The sequence below is a fragment of the Corapipo altera genome, unplaced genomic scaffold, assembly GCF_003945725.1.
Source record: "Corapipo altera isolate COAL_440 unplaced genomic scaffold, ASM394572v1 44, whole genome shotgun sequence".
NCBI lineage: Eukaryota > Metazoa > Chordata > Aves > Passeriformes > Pipridae > Corapipo > Corapipo altera.
This window is the reverse complement of record NW_020884880.1, coordinates 10,700,372-10,718,566: the sequence shown is the minus strand read 5'-3', so window position 1 is coordinate 10,718,566 and position 18,195 is coordinate 10,700,372. Positions and strand designations below refer to the sequence as shown.

At 41.9% G+C, this 18,195-nt stretch overlaps 1 protein-coding gene across 7 annotated transcripts in view; it reads left to right on the top strand.

Annotated features, from left to right (window-relative positions):
* Positions 1-12,815: 12,815 nt before the first annotated feature.
* FAM126A (family with sequence similarity 126 member A) overlaps positions 12,816-18,195 on the top strand; it is a 45,489-nt gene continuing 40,109 nt past the window's right edge. For 3 of the 7 annotated variants that reach the window (XM_027639352.1, XM_027639359.1, XM_027639360.1), the window contains exon 1: positions 12,816-12,919. The gene's annotated coding sequence lies outside the window, so the exon portion shown is untranslated. The other 4 variants (XM_027639358.1, XM_027639354.1, XM_027639355.1 and 1 more) reach the window with 4 other exon arrangements.

The following is an 18,195-nucleotide window of genomic DNA, read 5'->3' as shown; positions in this document are numbered from 1 at the left end:
GACTACGTCTACCTTAGATTAGATTGTGCTGATCCTGTTCCCTAGTCAGGTCAGCTGTGTGGGAGTTGCACTCCAGTTCTTCCCACTGAAGTTGCATCTGTCTCAGGAGTTGGTATTCTCTGTGTTGGAATGGAAGACAAGTAAACAGGAGCTTTCAGGGGAAAAAAATGTTTTCTTTTAATTTGGTCAAAATTATTTTCTGTATGGACATTTGTTTAAGTAAGGAATTCTGATAGTGTAAAAATGTTCACAGTTCCAATCTTCATTAAAGTTATACAATTAAGTATTTACAGATTACTAAGGTGGACTTTCTGAAGCTGACATGAGCCTAATACAACATCAGCAGTCAGGGTCTATATTCTTTGTGCAGAGTCACCTTTAGGCTGACCTTTGATCCAAGCAGTGTGAATGACAGTGGTTTGGGATGCTTACAACGGGTAACTGAAAAAAAAAAATGAGGACATGTAATAAAATTATTAGCACTGAGATGAAACAATGTAATGGAAGATACATATCTAATCACTGAGGGAAAATACTTTATGTACAGGATGGATTCTGAGTGTCCCATCTTCATCTTACTTAGCCTGAGGCTGTGGGAAGAGCAAACAAAGAACATGTAATTGTTCCCACACAAGAACAGACAAGCCTACATTGAAAAGATAATGAGTGAAACTAGCAGGATTCAGGGACATTACATGCAGTCTCCAAGGAGAAACAAAGTTCAGTCTGAGACCTTGAATATCAAAAGAAGTTAAAAGACTTATAAATCCTTGGAGAAGACAGAGGAGGGGAAGATCACTTTTTAGAAGTTCCCTCTGGAGACAAATTGAAGGTAAGAGATTGTGAAGAGAATTTAAATATATCTGGCTGTTTAGAGGTGTTAGTTGTTTAGATTAAATAAGTACGTTTTAAACAAAATGAGTCACTTAGAGTTGTAATATTGTGTGATTTAGCATGCTGTTTGCTTAACTTTACTTGCTTAGCACAAGTAACTGGGTTTGCTGAAGCCTTAGGCCACAAGCTGTGGACTTGCACTGACATCTATGCTTTTGGCTGGAATAGAACTTGTTTTCTTACTAATTTTCCTAGCAGCTAGTACAGTGCTGTGTTTTGGATTCAGTAGGAGATCAATGTTTATAACACACTGATGTTTTAGTTGTTGCTGAATAACATTTTGACTAAGTCTAGGCCTTTTTTAGTTTCCCATGTTCTATCTGTGAGTAGGCACAAGAGAAGCACAGACCAGAAGATAGAGAGGCAGTCGGCAGCAGAAGATGCAACTCCACCAGATAAGAACGGTTAACGGCTGGCCTCTGTGGAGAAGAAAAAAGAATCCCACAAGGTGTTAGAAGACCCCAGACCACAAATCACCACTGGACTAAAAAGGCACATGCAGAGCATGTAAGGCATGGGTGCATAGATCGTAAGGATGTAGTTGTCCAGAGATTTCTTTTTTTGCAGCAGCTCTCTGGAGGCACCCAGCTCAAGCTGACTCTACTGCTGTAACACTGTATTAAATTATTTGTTTTTATAAAATCCAGCACCTGAGACTCTGCTGTGGGAAACTGAGGGTTGAGCCTGGAGGAGGGGGGAATGCACCTGAGAATGAACGTGTGTGAGCTAGGAGTTGAAAGGAGCATCCATTTGCTCACTGGAGCTGCCTGCTGCAAAGGAGCTCTGGTCCTAGCAGTTAAAGTCTTGGGTGGTGTGTGTGCAACTCCTTGAATAGCGTGAGAATGCTCAGGCAGTGTCTTCTCCCTTAGCACAGCCTTCATGGGCCAGGAGAACAGCAAACCTAACAGTTGTACATGTGGACAGTTTCATGGTTTAAAGATATCTTTATCTTTCATATGCAAATAGCAGATAACATGATTTAAGCTGGCTGTTCTTCATGCCTGTCATTAACAGCAGAGAAAACAGAAGTACAGTTATATGTGAAGGACTAGGGGAGCCATAACTAGTAGTCTGGAAAGTGCAGACAGGGCCCCAGCAGAAAACAGAAGCATTATGATATGTCATCACACACACAAAAAAGATGATAGCTAGAGCCTTGGGATGTGGGAAGAAACCTGATCAGACTGTGGTCCTCCTCTTTGATATATATAATCCTCATAAAGGGTAGTATTTGATGAATGGGGGTGTTAGATAGTTGCATGTACTAGTAGTTCTTGTAACTATTACTCCAGCTATGTGGATGATGTCCTTCAAAGAAAAGGCAATAGTGTTTCCCAGAAGTGTGACTTATCTTCATTGTTGGCTAAGCCTTTTGTAAAATCCTTTTGAAGCATCTTCTTTTCTTTTTAATAGAGGTGTGGTGGTTTTCTTTCAGCTTGTGACTAGTACCTTTCAGAACGTTCATTGACAGCACATTCCCAGCCTGCCAACCCTAATACCTTGGGCAGTAGATGGCTGCTTTTAGCAGCAATCTGCTGCCAAATTACTTTGCCGATGCCCTTCCAGTTTCTAGACAACTTGAAATCCAGGGCAGGCATGGTCTGGAAGTTTGACAAAGGGCACATCAGGATTCCTACCCATTTGTAGACTGAGCAGCTGCTCGGCATGTGTCATATGCGGTTCTCTTCCTTGTTGGACCCCTGGCTGCAGACATTGCTTCTTCCCAGTTTGTCCTGCATTATCTCACACTGCTGTCAGTATCTAGATCTAATTTTGCAGTTTGAAGCCTTTGGTGTCTCTCTATCTGTTGCCAAGTTTAAGATCCAGGGCCTTGCTGTCAAAGCCCCCTGTGACACTCTCTCTAGGCTCTATTTCCTCTCCTCTTGTTTTCCATCACATTTCTCTCACAACTGATGCCAACCGATATGATTCCTTCATGTTATTCTTCTGTTCATCAACTCTCATCATTATTACAGTGAATTTCCTTCACGTGGAAAAAATTTCCTGACTTTGTATATTGTGGTTTTTCTGAAAAATTCATTCATTTCAGACCACCTGCTCATCTGCAGGCACCTGTTACTGTTTCTCTTCCTGCATGAGAAGGAAAGGGGAACTCCAGGAGGCAAAAAAAATCTTTTGTTAATTAAAGCCCTTTCTTTTTTTTTGTTATTTTTTTCCCATGAATCTGGGTTTGTGTAGCGTTATAGCAGAAGTTTATTTGACCAGGACTGGTTTTGTTTGCTTTGATTTCCTGGCAAAATCTGGTCTGGAGTGCACACTTCTCTCCTGGGAAATTCCTCTATAAACTTACTCAGAAGCAACAGCCAGAAACCGCATGTACCCTCTCCATCCCAGACACAGACTGAGCCTGCAGATGCCACCAGTAGCACACAGAATTTGTCCCACGTAATTATTCTCTGCTCCTCTCCATTGCAAAGGAACAGAATAGAGTGAACAAGAGGACAATAGGGTAACTTGGCATATGCTGTCCCTCATCCAGGTGGAGGACCTCCACAGGCTAGGAGGAGGCTGCCAAGGTGCAGCCATAGTCCAATAGTGATGAATGGGCTTAAAGGAAAACAAGTGTACTTCCCTGAAAATTTTTATTTTGACAAAGCATCTTGAATGGTTGGTGACTCCAGTTTCATTTAAACAAATAGCAGAAATTCATTTCCAACAAAAGAAGTTAGATGTGATGCTTCAGAAAACATACTCATTCTCAGCTCTCAGCTATTGTGAAGATCTATTTGCATTTGCAAATATGAAGTGAAAATGTAGCAAGAATATACACTATTTTTCCATACCAACATATAGTATTTTTATTATGGAGAAAATTAAAAACCTCACATGTAAAGTGTTGCATATATTTTCTAATTCATACTGTTTTGCATAGCTGATTCCTAACATCTCCTTTGTTTTAACAAGGCTGTGTTTCAGATTAGCATATCTTGGGAATGCCACAATAAAATGTATTATTGTACAGTTAATGCTTATTGACTCTTTCAATAGATATTTAACAGGTTTCTTCTCTTTTCATGTAATAATTTAAAATTATCTGGCAGGGCCATTTTTATTTACACATACCAGATGAGGTTTGAAGGATTTCCTCTAATCTTTTTTTATCTTGTGTCTCTTGAGGGAGCTGCAATTTAAAGTATCTGGAACGCTGACATTGTCGTATTGCTTTCCACACATTTCACTACTGTAGTAGTTTTCAGTGTGTGAAACTGCACTAACCCTGCTGATATTAGAAGCTTGAATACTTTGTAGAGAGAAATAGATGTTCAACCCTATCCCCTCCAGTAGATGTCATCGTGACAATGGAGAATACTGTTGGGGATACTAGTGTGAAATCTCCTTTGCCAAGGCAGGAAACAAGCTTTGCTGTAATGGACTTTGTTTCTGTCAAAACAAGGTAATTCTCTCAATGCTTAGTATTTATGGAGACCTTTTTCTTTCTATAATGCTTTGAAAAACATGCTGACTGATAAAACACAGTCACCAGTCAGGTCACACAGGGCTGCAGTTTGTGGCAGTGATATCTATATGCTCTGAAGGTGGACATAAATATAGATATATATGGACAGACGCACATGTGCAATACTCAGTTTGTCAACTGCTTCCCCCCCCCCCCCAGGTATATAGTTTCTTTTGTATGACACACCTTGCTCAAAACTATTACATCCTTTCTTTTATATTTCCCCCTCTCCACCCTAATCCTCTTTAGAAATAATTTCTCCAAAGGAAAACCCAAATCCTTAAAAGGAAAACCCAGATCTTCCTGCTTTATTTTTACCAAGAATTAATCTCTCCACACGTGTCAGCACCTGAGCTGGTTGGTGTCCAGTCAGTTTTAAGGTTCACAGCTGCCTGCGTGAGCGATGGTTATTGAGTGCTGAGTAATCCCCAACCTTGTACTATTACTAGGTATAATTTTAATCCCCCAGGGATCAAATCCTCAGAAAAGTCGAGAGACAAGTCAGTCACTGGCAGTTTTACATGCACAAGGACTGCAAGGCTGCAACACACATATCTACAAATAATTTGAAAAGCACGTTGAAGATATGTTTAGCTATTGTTCGATAGCTGATCTGAGTTTCTCAGAAAGATTGTGAAGTTCATGACTAGAAAAAAATATCAGACACCTTTCCCCACCTTGGAAGTCCCAACAGCTTTGATTGAATATGTGATATGTATCTAGTATATCTATGTATCTAGTCCCTTTTTAATTTTAGTCAGTGCTATGTCTGTGTTCTTCATGACAGACTGACAGTATGTAAGATTTTGTCAGATAAAATATAGCACAAGCTGAACTGCATGAAGCAAGCTGCTGAGCTGAAATGTGACTTTCTAAAAATCAACAGGGTGCAGCTATATCAAATAATAAGTACATAATCTGAATGTTCTCTTTTGTCTAGATAATAGCCCTATGAATAATAAGTTTTTATTCTTTAAAATGGCAGGCTTTGGGGAAGCAGATAGCAAGAAAGCAGAGCACTAATGGCCTGATTAACTTAAGAGTCTGCTTCTCCTCCTTAGTCCAGTCTTTGAAAGTAAAGCAGGTCTCTGCAACCAACATTATGAATTCTAGGGGAAATGACCAAACAATTAGAACAAATTTGTGACCTCCTACAGTAAGAGGAAAGCAAGTCTTATTGGCAGGATTTTTGTCATTGTTCACATTCATAAAAAAAATTGTTGGCTGGAATTTTGTCCTTGACCAAGTGGAAAGCCTTTCTGCTGGCAGGAAAACAACATATTTGATCAAAACAAAGCTGCTGATGCTCTTGACAGAACAAGAACAGACATCTGTCTGGCTGTTCTGAGTAAGCAAAAATACCAGAAAAACTCCATAAAATTCTATTAAAATAAATGGGGTAATGAAAGGGGTGCAAAGAATGCATTTCTTTGTAAGTTATCTCCTTTGGGCACTGTCAGAGAACCTGGGAAAAAAAGCATGTCTTTTATAATCAGGAAATTTAAGGTTAACAATGAAAACAAACTGTAAAAACCCCTACAGTAACATTCTAAGAACTGGGTAGAGATAGCTATGAACTATCTCTAGTTCATAGACAAGCTTATCTATAAACTATCAGAAAAGGTAACAAAGATAACTACCTAACTCATGTTTGCTTTGTATTCTGCTTCTAATATGTGAGATTTTTGTTACGTATATTTTCCTATTTAAGAATACTTGTGTTCCCATACTTCTTGTAAAAGCATTTCATGACACTGTAATTTAATTTCACTTAAGTCTTAAAATATTCAGTCTGTAACCCATTACTTTGAAAGGAGAGAATAAGCATAGCCAATAAAAGCCTAGAAGCTCAGAAAGGTAATAATGAAGAAACATCACTCAGTTCTCTGTGTCTCTCTTAAATCAGGGTCAAATATACCTAAACTGTTCTTAAAAACCTGAACTGATGGTAATTCCACATTTTCTTCCAGTGATCTGCAGTTGCAGTGCTATCTGTACAGTTAGAGGAGGCTTATAAGAATAATGGGGACAAACTTTTTAGTAGGGCTTGTAGTGATAGGACAAAGCATAATGGTTTTACAGTAAAAGAGGGTAGATTGAGACTAGATATAAGGAAGAAATTTTTATGATGAGAGTGGTGAAAGACTGGAACAGGTTGCCTGGAGAGGTGGTGGATGCCCCATCCCCAGAAACATTCAAGGTCAGGCTGGACTGGGCTCTGAGCAACCTGATCTAGTTGAAGGTGTCCCTGTTCACTACAGAGGTTGGACAAGGTGACCTTTAAAGGTCCCTTCCAACCCAAACTATTCTATAATTCTACGACTTCCTACTTTCTGTCCCCCTTGCAGCTTAGCCTTGCAATTTGTTGCCCTTTCGGCTTTAAAATTATCCTCTCTCAGGATTATGAAACTTAGTAGTGTAGCTGAAGCCTTATCTTTTCCTGGGGAAATTATTTGAAATGTGGAGTCTTCAAATCAGTGCTGGTTCTGTACCCTGGAATGGCTACAGCTGAGAGGAGGATGGGGCCATGGCAGAGGAGTTGGGGCAGACCAAAAAGATGTTGCTGTATAGACACACTCGTGCTGCTTTTCAGGGCTGCTTCCACTGGTCCTGTATGGAGCCAACCACTGTACATGTACTAAGGGCTTCCTAATACAGCTGGGTGTCAGGGTGTTCAAGCAGCTTCTCTGGGCTAGCAGAAGACACATGAACTTTGTGGGCTTGGCTCTAGTGTTTTGGTTTTTTGAGCTAACAGGATTACATCAGAAGGGAGAGCTTCTAACAGAAATATGTGTGCGTGTGCTTCTAGCTCTTGTGATTCAAAGGAAAAGCTGACAAGCATCACCCAAGAGTAAGCAGCAATGAAATGTCAGCTGTTAGCTCTGAGCCCAACCACAGCCTCTTCATCAGCTAAACACATGCTGAGGGAGGAAGTGGTGAGCACAGCTGGGCAGCCTCGTACACACCCAGCACCACTGGCCTGCTGAGTGGCTCTGCCCTGGCCCCAAATGCTGCCCCAGAGGGACAGAGGTGCTCATGGGGGAGCCCCCAGGCCTCTTGGGAGGCAGGCTGGAACACTGGGAGACATCCCATGACTGTAAGTTTCTCATGAAAAGAATATGCAGCTCTTGGGCTGGTTGGGGGTCTGACAGCCCTTGTAAATCGAGCTGTTTCTTTTCTGTAGTCCAGCAGCAAAACAATAAATATACACACTCAGAATACTGTCAACATGCCCAAGCACACGTGGGCTGGAAGAGGAATTTTCTGTAGGAGTGACAATTAGTGAGTATGAAGAACCATGAAAATGCAAAAATCCTTGGATTGCCTTGCACAACTGTCCTCATCTTTCTCTCTTTTACTTTCACAGCATCAGCACCAGCCCTCCCTGTTCCTCCTTGTGTATACAGCAAGGAAGAGCCCTCAGCCAGGGACCACAAACAGTTGTGGTTAGGAAAAAGAAACCCAGCTCAGCTGTGATAATTAAAATAGCTGTGATACTTTAATTGAGCTGCTAATACCAATGCAGGGATGTTGCATAAAAGGCCTGGTGGGTAACAGATTTTCTTTTAGTACTTCACTGAGCAGGAAGAACTGTAGCGCTGCAAGGGACGTGTGCCACAGAAGATGCTCTGCTGGAGCAGAGTCTTGTCTCCTTCTAGCTTCCCCCCTCCCAAACCCAGCTTTTCCTGCTGTCGATTCTGTCATGATGTTGTGTGTTTGGTTGTAGATCTCACAACAGCGATCTCCACATTGTTCTCCTCTGCCCCTCCCTTACCTTGAAGGATCATTTTGAGGATTCTGGGCTACGTGGGCTTTGATGCAATGCTTGTGTCTTTCCACTCAAACATTTTATCTTGTGAACTGCTGTGCTTACAAACCTATGTATGTGCTTTTAACCTCTGCTTTTAAAGTGTGGTGAAGTAATGGATTTCCTAGCTCTTGTGTAGTAAGGATAGCTTATGTATTATTTATGTTTATGATTATTTGCTTGCTATGTTTTTTAAATTTTGCCTTATATTAGTGGTACAGTTAGAAAAAGCTTTTTCTGTTATCAAATTCTTACAGTAGCTTTTCCTCAAGATTTAATCAAAATCAGGAGCTATTACCTTGCATTTTCAAGTGGTGTAAGCATCATCCCTTAGTGCAAAATATTGATACGGACCGTATTGTTTATAAAACTGGCCTTCAACAACAAGTCAGACTCAGTTTTAAATTTGAGTTATGTAAATTTAAATTTTGGGAAGCCTTTGCATAGTAGAATAAATTAACTATTTTGTTTTTAATTCTACTGTAGTGTTTTTGTAATAAATATTTCTTTGCAATATTAGCAAATAAAAGGCATAGTGGTGTTAGGCTTGTGTATACGCTTTGCCAAGAAAAATGAAGTAAGGAGAATTCCAGGTTGCCAGGAGAACTCCAGGTCAGTAAAAAGCATAAGATAAAAGCTATGTTTATTTAGAATAAATAAAACTTATCTTAAATTATGAAGTAAAGGATACTTTTTTATATTTCTATGCTAATGTATTTTTTTTTTTAATCTGAAGTTCTAGTAAGAGGACTTTATTCAATCACTTAAGCAACAAAATGCTTATAGAGTCCGTCCTTCTTGAGCAGTTTCCTTTAAAATGTTTTGTGAAAACATGAGAAATCTGAGACACTGAGTTCTTCAGTGTTTCAGAGTCAAACAGATGTTAGTGATTTTTCACTTTCCGGAAAGATCTGGTAAAGAGCTTTCTGCTAGAGCAATTTTCTGTCAAAACATGGATTTGATAAAATGTAACTTTTTGTAGGAAGATGCTGGTTTCTTTCACATTTTCAAGGGAAAGCTATCAAAATATTTTATTTATGCTTGAAACTGGAATATAAAGAGGAAAACCATAAGTCAAAACAGAACATCTGACACTGTCAAAATATCATATTTGTCAGTTGTTTCAGAGGTCCAAAAATAAGAATTGCAGAATTTGTGTTTTTGCAGAAAGTGCTGTCATTTTATTTCCATTGGAAAGGAAATTTCAGAATATCTGTTTTTCTTCCTACGTCAGCATGATTGTCTTACTTTTTTCTTCCTGACTTTTTATACACTTACATTACTGAAACTTTTTTCATGGAGAATGTCAGACCAAGAGTCTCCAGAGCCCTCTGCATTTGATACAAAGCTCTTGGACCTCTGCTGACTTGAAGGACGACTCGATGCTTCCTTGTAGTTTCAATTAGTGGAGTTAATCAAAGGCTCTGTAGGAGAGCAGTGTGAGTTCTGAGCGTCTTTGGAAATGTAAGCTGAATTTCTAATCAAGACTACAGGCTACTCTTAATTCTGCTGTGAGTGTTTTTCCATCCTAATGAAAACAGAAGGGCTGCTCCATGATGGTCCTACCATCCATCTAGCAGCACGTGCAGTTGGCCTAGGCTGGCAGTGGGACAGAAGACTAACAAATTGTCTTCTAGAGTTCTGTCTCTTTCCCTAAATGGTGCCCTTCTTGGTGTCTCACAGGCTGTGGATTTGGTATGAGATCAGATGACTGGAAATAACTGCTATTTTTTTCCCACAGTCCAGATGTACTATCTTTTAAAAATGGTCTCTGTGTTGAATTGAGCTTTAAGAACACGGTCATATGACAGAGATTAAGGTTGTTAAGTATTTATTTATCAAGGATTTCTATTTTTAAAGAAGCTTACAACTCCATTATATATCTAAATATAAGAACTTGTAATGAAAAGGCGGAGACTAAAAATTATGAAGAAGGCAGAAGCTCTAGGTTCCAAATTATGTTTCTGAGCAATGTTTTCTGAAATACAAAGGGGACTTCTTCCTGGAAATACTGTTTGAGAAACAGCACTGAGCAGTCCTGACTACTGGGGAAGTGGAACAAAAGTTCTGATTCTTTGTAGCCCTCCTCTGAGAGGGCAGTTTGAAATGGATTGCTAATGGCAAAAAACCCTCCCATAAACACAAGACTAAAGTGCAGTAAGGACTGTGACCAACTCTGCACAGAAATATAAACACATTAAAAATAAAATTTATTGCATACATCTTTTTGCATTTAGAAGATAGAAGGCTAATGTGATAAGAGTGCCTGAAACACTAAAATAATTCAAGAGTTAAAAAATTATAATCTGTGGAAGTAATATAACTTAACTGTTTTCTTTTGTTAATGTGACGTGACATTGAAGAACAGTTATCTGCTGCATGTGAAGAATTTGCCTGCCTTTTGTTTGTGGATGATTCATTACTTTTGCTAATCATTAGAGTCATAACACGTTAATAACAACAAATTAATAACTAATGACAGTGTGATCTCAGTACCTCATTGCAATTATCAGGGTCACTTAGTATGTCACAAGCCACATCAGTACCCAGCGTCCCTACTGACACTGGGTCTGAGAATGCAGACTAATAAAGTCCTCCTGCATTGCCATATCTTTGCTTCCATTGCTTGTTCTTTGGTCCATGCTGCTCTCAGAACTGCAGGACTGAGCAGTAAACTAGCTCAGGGAACAGAAGAGAGTTAAAAAAAAAAACTTGTCTCTTCTACTTGGTTCTCTTCAGACTGAATTATTTGGTGTTTTGTGTAACTGTTGGGTCACAAAAACCAGAAGGGTCTCAGGAATAGGTACAGGCAGCAGGTGAGAAAGGCATTGTGATGAAAGCTGTGTATGCCTGCAATGTTGTTGGCAGAAATAATGGCAGAGAAAGTCAGATAAAGAACTTTAAAAAAAGCCCCAAACCATTAAATATTCTGGCTCTGATTCAGATGTGTATTCTTTCGAAGGTAGAAGGTTATTATCTCCCTCAAAAAGCTACATTTGGTTGTTCCTAAGATTATGGCATTTAACTGTCTCTCTTCATCTTAGTGAAATAATAAAGCTTTTTTACATCTTTGTTGGAACTAATATCCATCTTTTCAGGAAAACAGACCTATTTTATCCAGTGTCATAGAAACTGATGGCAGAATGAGTTTAGACCATAACGCAGTGGGAGTATTATAAAGACAAATGGCTTAGTAAGACATTTATATTCTAACAGCAATATTTATTATAGTTTGTATTATATTTTGTATTACAAAAGATCCTTGAAAATAGTACATATATTTTATTGTGAATAAATTGATATACTATATACATAGGAAAGTGAATGGTAAAATAGCACAAGTCTAGAAACAGCTCAGATAGAAAGATACTGATGTCTCTATGCAGGATGGCCAAGAAAACTTGAAGCAATGTATTCAACCTGATATTTTCTCACGTTCAAGGCTCCAGGGAAGTCAATAAATTTGTACGTGAACATGTTATCTACCTGTACAGTCATTGAGGAAATGAAGACTGGCATGGCATAGAAGACTATGATTTTTAGATGAGTAACTGTATGGGAAGCACTTTGTGACAGTAAATGTTGGTGGTGTTAATCTGGGCTCTATCATTATCATATTTGATACTGACCAAATCACACCCTCCTTGCCTTAGTTTCACCACAGAGCAATTAGATTCGTGATTAATTTAATCTTTATTAATCCTGAAGATTACTATAAGCATGTGCTTCTGAGGATTAAAACTTACATCCTGAAAGCAAAGCAACTCTATTGGTAACAAAAAAATGTAAACTGAACTTTAGCAACCAAAAGCAGCTAATTGTGCTGTATGCAGATTTATTTCAAGATCACTCTTCAGAGCATTCCAAGGATGAAGTCAATAGAAAAAAAAAAGGAAAAAAAAAGTAATTGAAAAGGCCTTGGAGTGCTGTGGAATTAGACTTGCTCACAATTGCTTCGCTTTGAGAAGGCCGATAAGAATCCAGCATCTAAATAATGATTAAGACATGCCTGATGAAACTTCAGAGGCGTTCAGTTCGAGGCGTTCCCATCAGGGTGCCTGGAAACATTCCTTGCGGATCTTCAGCCGTACCTCTGCTGGGGCTAGGGCAGCACAGGCTCGAATCTGCCTCTGCCGCCGGCTCTTTTTTTATGTCCAAGCGATGGCAGCGGGACTGTGCGAGTGACATGGGACAGCGGTAGAGCACACGCCTCTGGTGCCGGCTCCCTGGAGCCCAGCCCAAGCGCTGCCGCCCGTCTGGTGTCCCGAGCGGACACTGCCACCGGCGCTCGAGGGGCAGTTTCGCGAGCGGGCGATCCCCGCTGCCCCGGAGGGCGCATCTCCCCGCGGGGCACGACCCTGCCCAGGGTCCCGGGCTGCGCCTCAGCTCTCCCCAGAGCCACGTTCCCAACGCAGCCCCGGCTGAGAAGCGACGACTCGGCCCCCCCATTTCCGTGCCCACCCCCGGCGCGCCCCCACACCGCGGCGGCTGCGGCGGCAGCGCCCACCCCCCCCCTCCCCGCGCTCCCCCCGGCCCGGCGCCCTCACCGCCCATTGGTGGAGCGGGGCGCCCGCCCGGCCCGCTCCGCCACGCCATTGGCTGGCGTGACCGCGCCGGGCGCGCTGGTTGGCTGCGGGCGCTGCCAGGCAGCGGTGGGGCCGGGCGGGGTCCGTCCGCGCTCCGCTCCCGGCGGGAGGGGAGTTTGAGTCGCAGCCGCGGCGGAGCCGCCGGGTGGGAGGGTGAGTTCGGCTCGCGGCCGCTCCCGCGGGCACAACTTTTTTGCCGCCCGGGGCTATCGCATCCCGGCGGGATGGCCGCGGCTGTCGGGCAACTCGCGGCCGGCTGAGCGGAGCCCCTCTGGCTCCGGGTCCCGCGCCTCGCCCCGGGGCAGCCGGCGGCGCGCGGCTGGGGCGGCCGGGACCCACCGGGGCGGCAGTGGGCGAAGGGAGCAGGAGGGTGCGGGCGGAGAAGGGAGGGAGGGAGGAAGGGAGGGAGGAAGGAAGGGGGCGATGGAGTTGCCGGGGGCAGGGCCGGTGCCCGGGGGCGATGGAGGGGCAGGGCGGGGTCCCTGCCCCCGGTGAGGGGCCGCGGGGCGGCGCTCCGGGCACCGGCTGCAGCCTTCGTCCTTTCCGCGGATCCCCCCGGGGCGCCCCCGGCATCCCGGCCCCTGTGGCCGCCAGCGCCCGGTCCCGCTCGGGAAGGGCAGCGCCGGGAAGCGGCGGCAGCGCCGGGGCCGCTCGGGACCGGCGGGGCAGCGGCGCTTTGTGCCGCCTGGAGAAGGCGGCCGGGGCTGCGGGCGAGACAAAGGAGCTGCTCCCGTCGTGTCCCCGGAGCGGGGCGGGCAGCGCCGTGCCTGGCGCTTCCCGGCGCGCGCGTGAACCTTCGTCGGAAGGGTCGGGGCAGAGTTCGATGGCGTGCTGCGAAATATCTTAGTTCTAGCCTGTCTTGTCTGTGCGTTTGGCTTTTTCGCCGCCGCGTCGAGTTGGGTGCCGGCGGTGCGGATGCGAGAGGTGGCAGCAACAGTTACAACCGCTGAGAGTTCGCGGCGCCCGGGTAGGAAGCGCCGCAGGCTGCAGGGCTCGTGTCTGCGTGGGCTTCGTGATTTAACTTGGAGCACGTTAAATGGGAGTAACCTTCTGTGTGCTTTGTGTTGTAAAGGTAACGGTGAAAGCAGAGGTAAAGCCCGTGGATTTGGCTCGTTCCCCTGTAATGCCGACAGCCATCACGTTTGTTTCCCGTCCAATTGAATTCCAGCTCTGTGCCGAAAAAGCTCCTGAGTCTTATGCTCACAGGGAAGAGATGTGTGTTCTCCAGGATTATGAAGTCTTGCTGAATATCTTTCAGAATTTTTAACATACGCTGCCAGTGAGTGAGGAAGTGACTGTAGAAGAAAAAAATATGGAATTTTCTATTAAGTGATCTTGGTTTGTTGGCTGTTGGGTTTGTTAGCTGCAAATTCAGATTTGGTGACTTTTTTTCAAGGCAGCTGGAGTGAATGACATTGCGAAGAAGCAAAAAGCAGTTTTATGGAGCAAAGTGTAAAGTGACATTGATGACTGCATGTCATGGCATCTGAAATCCTTTTCTGAAGTTTTTCCCTCCAGTAATTTACTTATATGCTACAGTGTCTTTTCAGAAGTTTGGGCTTTCCCCAAAATCATAGAAAGGTTTGAACTGGAAGGGACCTTAAAGATCATATAGTTTCCCCCCACCCCCAGCATTTCGCTTTTGTTCTCTCCACCTTCCAACAAGTTATTTTATGTTGCAAAACTAAGTAGTATTATATAATGTGGTCAAATTAATCTCCAATCTATTTTATTTTCATCAGTGAAATACTTCTGGTAAAAGTAATGTACTTTGAAGTTGAGTTGCAGGTCCTTCTGGCAGTGTTCTTGGACGTATGTTTTCCTCCAGAGTAAGAAAACAATACAAAAATACTACTTTTGAAATGCAAAACTCAGCTGCTTCTCTTCTGTGATAATCTCTTTGGGAGACAAGGCACCTCTAACATGCCTTTTATCAGAGAGATGACAATTTTGAGGAAGTTCAGTCCTACTTAGGATGATTTATGAACTGTAGCAATTCACTTCCTTTCAGTGTTGAGCTGTTTTAAAGGTACATGTTAAATTTAATCAGAAAGCTTTTTCGAGAAACAAGGTTTTCAGGGACAGAATCATATTGAACTTTTGAATGGGCGGGTTTGCTTTCACTTGAAATAGTCCATGGTAGACATGTTCTCAGGCATAGCTGGATAGTTAAGTCACTTGGATTCTAATTTTGCAGGGACTTGTATCACAGACAAGCATGTGTGTGAGATAATGTAAGGCTGGGCACTACAAATGGTATATGTCATCTGTATTGTACTTAGCACAATGGGGCTGGGTCTAAGCTGGGAGAAGGGCCTGTTGGCTGATGTATATTTTATGACTGGGCCAAGTCACTGAGTTAGTCTCATTTCTTAGTACGTGTTCCTGTAAAAACCCAGGTATCTTGAACCTTTCTCATGTTCATGTCAGGAAATCAATTTTCATTAAATTCTACCTTAAGATAAATATTAGGTTGTCTCTTAACCTGTCACTGACTTTAACACATCCAGTGTGAGAATCACCTTGTTCATTCTGGAGACTTAAATTATTAGTTATTGAGTGTTGGCTAATGTCTGGCTATTTTAATTAGAAAATAAACAGACATTTAATGGCCCAATATGACACTAGGTTTTTTTCCAGGTTGTATGGAAAATGCGTAATTTGAGAAACCTGCATGATTTGTTAGAGAAAAGTCACAATTCATAGGATTTCCTTAGGGACTAAGAACTTGTGGAGTTCACACTTTTGTGATGCTTAAATGTTACATTGATGAGAATATTGAAATGCAGTAGCATTTTGGCTCTTAACAAAGATCACCTGGGCACTCAGCAAACATACAAAGCCTCTATCAGGAAGAGCTTAGACTTAAATCCGTTAGGTGAATCACCAGGTCAGGTTTCATTCCCAGCCCTTCCCTTTGACAAATGCGCTCTCTGTGTCACCTGGCACGCTTCCTCTCTTGCAAGTGGAAGATTGGGTACAAAGCTTATACTTCAGTCTGCCATAGGATTTGTGTGGATTGTTTTGTTAGCAGAAATGGAGGTTACACGTGTGAATCACTGCACCTGTGTGTTACTTCCAGCGTTACCAGTTACCAAGTCTTCCAGGAGCAATATGCATGAAGTTTAAACAGGAGATCCCATCATGCTGTATGAGAGATGAGAGGCCTGACAGTGTGACCATGACTGTGTGTATACTCTGTCTTCTGTGAAATTAGGAGAACTAGGGTCCAAATCTCTTACACTCTAGAAAAACTGAAAACTTTCAGTCTGTGGTTATCTTCTGAAGTGAAATAGCTTGACTGGAGTGACTCTGTGTAATCTCTGAAACTTCCATAGGATTACGAAAATACAGTGTGCTTAAAACCTGCATTTTATATGCAGTGTCTTTCAGTATGTTGATTTGTACTTGGTAGGAAGTACTTGAGTTTGTTGATTTACTAGAATCTCATAGTTTTCCTGCTCAACAAAATGACGGCTTTTGATTTGTTAATACTGTTCTGTTTAGTTATGCAAGTATATATATAAAAGAGATCACTTAAATTAGAATTGTAAGCTTGAGATCTTTTCTTTAAATCTGTGTTTTCTGTTCCAGGAAAAATAACCCTCTTGGTAGTTCGCTGTCCTCAGCTGCCAGAATTGAAATGGTGGTGTATTAAATGCACATTTGGGAGTGAAGAATGGGTTGGAATTAAAAGCATTTTTTATTAACAAAAGTTATTTAGGAACTTAAATTGGATTAATTTATTTGAAATGCTTCTTGAGATAATCTTGGAAGGCAAAACCAAAGTGGTGTCAGAATAAGGACTGAAATCTGTGTCAGATCAGTGTTGTTGGAGACAAGGAGTACTAAAGTATAAAAATGTTTTTAATGTGTAGCAACTGCATACTGCTACAAGGCTGTGTTTAAAGCTTCTGGGCTGCTCAAGCTCTGCATGCCATTAAAAGGTTTTGTTAGTTCCTGCAATGGCCAGATTCTTCCCTGTGCTCCATAACGTGTAAGTGTATGCATGCACTTCTAAGATGAAGTACTTCTGTGTGCCCTTGAGATTTTCTTTATAAATAACTGACACTTGAAATATTTAAAGTTATTTGAAAGCACTGGTGAAATGTAAAAAGTTTTCTGCAAGGCCGAGGGGTGAAATGCTGCTGCATTTGTTTTTACTGAAAATCATCAGATTTCTCTCAGAACTTGTGCTGGAACTTCGCTATCATGAAAACTCAATCCTGGATTGCATATAAACACAACATCCCCACCTCCCCCCCAAAACACCAGAAACAACATCTGAAAGATCTAACAACTGTACCGGTTTTCAATTGATAGCATTTCTAAACTAATGCTGAATATGAAGTGTTTACTTGTAGTTCTGGTGAAACTGTTGTGAAGCCTTTGCCCTAATCAGGGCCACGTTCAAGAGGAGCAGACTAAAAATAGAATGTTGGCTGAGTCTATGAGGGCGACTGTTATTTATGGCAATTTCTTTAGTCGCATCCCCACATGAACTTACATGCTTTGGTAACAACTGGAAAGATAATGAGAGCAGCATAACATAACTTACAGCCAAATTAGTACTGAAATTATCTGAAAGTGACCCCGTTTTTTTCTTGCAGTGCCAGAAAGGGGAGGATGTTGGTGTAGTTGTGTGATGAATTTAGCGTTCTGTTTATAAGGCTTCAGTGTGACTTCTAAATGGTATACAAATGTAATACAGGGGGTTCAATAAACAGTTGTTACTAGGAGCCTTATTTATTAGATCTGGAATCAATAAAGCATGTGGAATTTGGACAGATACTTAATTATCATCACTTTTGTCTGTGGAGAATGCCATGAAAAGCGAGGGAGTGTGTGAAAGTTGTTCTTAAATTTATTTGAAATAGTGAGCATTGCTGAAGAATCATCTGATTGTTGAGAGGAAGACTTGGAAATGGGTTATCTTTTCAAAACAGATACATGTTTGTGTTCTTCCATCTCTAACTTCTGATGATATGGAATGCTATGTAGCAGTCAAAGCATAGCAAAGAAATTTAGGTAAAAGCAATACTAGTAAAACCCGCCTGTTGCTGATGCAGAAGTTGCTAAGTATTGCTGTATTCCATCCTGACTGGTGTAAGAGCTCTCATTCTAAACTTTGTGAGAAAAGCTGTCTGTTTAGGGCACTTTGGTAGCTATTAAAAACAGCTTTCTTAGGATACCTTATCTCTTACCTTTACATTTTGCTACTTTCTTCTGTCCGGAAGCTAACCTTTGTTTAAAAATAGCATAGCATGCTCTGAAGCGGCGCTGGGTACTAATTAACTCACTTCAGTGGTTAAAGCTGTGCTGTCTCCTAAGGTTTCCTGCTGTTTGTACTGAATAAATATTTGTGCTTCAGCGAGGCATTAATTTCAACTTGATGAATAGTGCATACAACTTTAATATTTTGCTAATAC